The 3,533-nt window shown below is 41.7% G+C and overlaps 1 non-coding gene across 1 annotated transcript; it reads right to left on the bottom strand.

The window, feature by feature from the left end:
- Positions 1-370: 370 nt before the first annotated feature.
- LOC112763833 (small nucleolar RNA R71) lies at positions 371-478 on the bottom strand. The gene has a single exon (XR_003182945.1). It is a non-coding gene; the product is annotated as a small nucleolar RNA R71 (small nucleolar RNA).
- Positions 479-3,533: the final 3,055 nt, after the last annotated feature.

Raw genomic sequence — 3,533 nt, 5'->3', positions numbered from 1 at the left:
TCAGAATCCAACAGCATCTGCAGTCCTTTTCAGTCTCTGAATCAGATTTTTGCTCAGGTCCCTCAATTTCAGCCAGAAAATACCTGAAATCACAGAAAAACACACAAACTCATAGTAAAATCCAGAAAAGTGAATTTTAACTAAAAACTAACAAAAATATACTAAAAACCAACTAGATCATACTAAAAACATACTAAAAACAGTGCCAAAAAGCGTACAAATTATCCGCTCATCACTTATGCTATTCCCTTTTGCTGTAAGAGACAGAGCTAGGATATGGTTGGACTTACAACCTAAAGAAAGCCTGAATTCTTGGGAAAAGCTAGTCAATGCCTTCTTGGAAAAGTTCTTTCCACCTCAAAAATTGAGTAAGCTTAGAGTGGAAATCCAAACCTTAAGACAGAAGGAAGGTGAATCCCTCTATGAAGTTTGGGAAAGATACAAACAATTGATCAGAAAGTGTCCTTCTGACATGCTTTCTGAATAGAGCATCATAGGTATCTTCTATGATGGTCTATCTGAAATGTCCAAGATGTCATTAGACAGCTCTGTTGGAGGATCTCTTCATCTGAAGAAGATGCCTGTAGAAGCTCAAGAACTCATTGAAATGGTTGCAAATAACCAATTCATGTACACTTCTGAAAGGAATCCTGTGAACAATGGGACGAATCAAAAGAAAGGAGTTATTGAGATTGATATTCTGAATGCCATATTGGCTCAGAACAAAATATTGACTCAGCAAGTCAATATGATTTCTCAAGGTCTGTCTGGAATGCAAGCTGCACCTGGCAGTACTAAGGACGCTTCATCTGAAGAAGAAGCTTATGATCCTGAGAACCCATCAATGGAAAAGGTGAATTACATGGGAGAACCCTATGGAAACACCTATAATCCTTCATGGAGAAATCATCCAAATCTCTCATGGAAGGATCAACAGAGACCTCAACAAGGATTCAACAACAATAATGGTGGAAGAAACAGGCTTAGCAATAGCAAGCCTTTTCCATCATCTTCTCAGCAACAGATAGAGAATTCTAAGCAGAGCCACTCTGACTTAACAACCATGGTCTTGATACGTAAAAATTAAGATTTCACGTACAACCGGCAAGTATACCGGGTCGCATCAAGTAATAAAACTCACTAAGAGTGAGGTCGATCCCACGGGGATTGGTAGATTAAGCAACTTTAGTTAATGGTGAATTTAGTCAAGCAAACATGGTTTTGATTTCATGAGATTTGTGATTTTTGAACATAATTGCAAGAATTTAAATGGCAAAGAATTTAAAGAACTAGAAGAGAGAAATAAAATGAAAGTAAATAACGGAAGCTTAAAGTGCAAGAAACTTAAATGACATCAAAGATAAATTGCAAGGAATTAAAGGTTGCAGAAATTTAAAGAACAGAAGAGTAAATAGCAAGAAATAAAGGAACAGAATATAGATGACAAGAATAATAAATTGACAGAATGTAGAAGGGAATTGGGTTATGGGTAGTCAAACAACTAGAAGCAAAAGTAATAAGAATTAATGGTGGAGAGGATCATTAGGGATCAGAGATGCAAGTTTCATGAATTGATGTTAGTCAAGTCCTTCTCAATCATGGGTATAGATCCATGGCAAGTGGTTAATTGAATCCCAATCTCTTGGTGATTCAATTTCTCTCAACATAACCAATTGCCACTCTCGTGATCTAATTGTTCATGAGAAGAGATGAAGCTCAATTCTAATCCAGCCACACAACTCCCATAATCTCAACCAAGGAAAGTTACATCTCACATACCAACCAAGGTGTATTGATTAAGGGAATCATGAAAGGATGAACTCTAAACTGAATTATGTGGCTCATTCCTCAAATTCACCACACAATTCTCATAGATTAACCCCTCTCTCGATGGTGGTTGAATCTTTGAAGAACAAGAGTTTCCTCTTTGGATTAACCACTTGAGTTAAGGAGGAAAAGAGGAGTTCATCAATGCATTCAAACAAGCAGAGCTCTTCCCCCTAATGAAAGTGGGGTTTAGTGAATCATAGCTCCAATTTCAACAACAATTGCCATAAACAAAAATTAAACTAAGTGTAAAGAAAGAAGAAGAAGAAGAATAAGGAAAATGCTTAAAACTTCAAACTGAAAAAGAAGAGTTCCAAGATAAACCAAAAGAGCTCTCCGGGTATCCTCCCGGAAGTGCTAGAGAGTTCTCCAAAATAAAAGTGCTAAGAGTCTAAAAAAAGTTAAAAAGTCCCCCCAAAGTACAAACTCAATCTCTATTTATATTAGTCCCAAAACTCTTTCAAAGATCTTTAATTGGGTTAGCAATATGGGCTTCCTCTTTGTTGAATTCTTGGCTCAATTGGAAGAAGTGTTGCTAGACTTGGAAAGGAGGAGTTCATTCATCATGCTTCTGGCCCAATGGCTTGGCGTTTTTGTCAATAACGCTAGCCTTAATGCACGTTGGCAACGTGCATCATATTTTCCTGGGAGTGAACTTTCAGACTTGGGCGTTGCTAGCCCAAGTTGTTGCTAACAACTTGCTCTTCCTCTACTTTCATGCTAAATGTAGCTCAGAATTTGGGTGTCAATCCTCTGCTTCAATATGGACTATTATACATCATTGGAAAGCTCTTGATGTCTTCTTTCCAATGCCACTGGAATCACCTCATTTGGACTTTCCTAACTCAAGTTATGCGTCCTCAAAGAAGGTAAGGTCAAGCTGCCAAGTTGTTGCCAAAAACGCACCCATTCTCCCACGTTGGCAACGTGCCTAGCCTCCCAAAGCAGAGACATGAGGCTGGCGTTGTTGCCAAACACGCCTCCTTGCTAGCACGTTGGCAACGTGCCCGTGCCTAGCCTCCCAAGGCAGAGACATGAGGCTGGCGTTGTTGCCAAACACGCCTCCTTGCTAGCACGTTGGCAACGTGCCCGTGCCCCCTCCAGGACTCATCTCTAGCCTTCAGTTTTGCTTGTCACGTTGCCCTCAAACACGCCTTTGGAAGCTGGCGTTGGCAACGTGCTCGAGCCTTCCTCAAGGCTCTATACTTGTTGCTTGGCGTTGTCCTTGAACACGCCTATGCTTCCTGGCGTTGGCAACGTGGTTGGCACCCTTCCTGGCGTTGGCAACTTGGTTGGCACCCTTCCTGGCGTTGGCAACTTGGTTGGCATCCAAGACTTGGTGCCTAGCCAAGCAACCATTCCTGGCGTTGCCTTAGAACACGCCAATGCTTTCCCAGCTTAACAACGTGCTCGAGCTTCCCTAAGGTGCCCCAATTGCTTGCTACGTTGCCAAGGAACACGCCATCATAACTTGGCGTTGGCAACGTGCATCTACTTTCCCTGGGCCAAGTTTTCCATTCAGCGTTGTTTGCCTGCGTTGTCCTCAAACACGCCCCTCATCTCTAGGCCAGCAACGTGCTCGAGGCTCTAAACTAGCTCCCCAAGATTGCTTGGCGTTGCTTTGAATAACGCCTTTGGTTCTTGGCGTTGGCAACGCCAGCTTCTCCTCCTCTTGGGCCAAGTTTGCTTGTGTGCGTTGTCAAGGA

This window comes from Arachis hypogaea, chromosome 2 (genome assembly GCF_003086295.3).
Source record: "Arachis hypogaea cultivar Tifrunner chromosome 2, arahy.Tifrunner.gnm2.J5K5, whole genome shotgun sequence".
Classification (NCBI taxonomy): Eukaryota; Viridiplantae; Streptophyta; class Magnoliopsida; order Fabales; family Fabaceae; genus Arachis; species Arachis hypogaea.
Note: the sequence above shows the minus strand (reverse complement) of the source record. Positions and strands in the feature narration are given on the sequence as shown.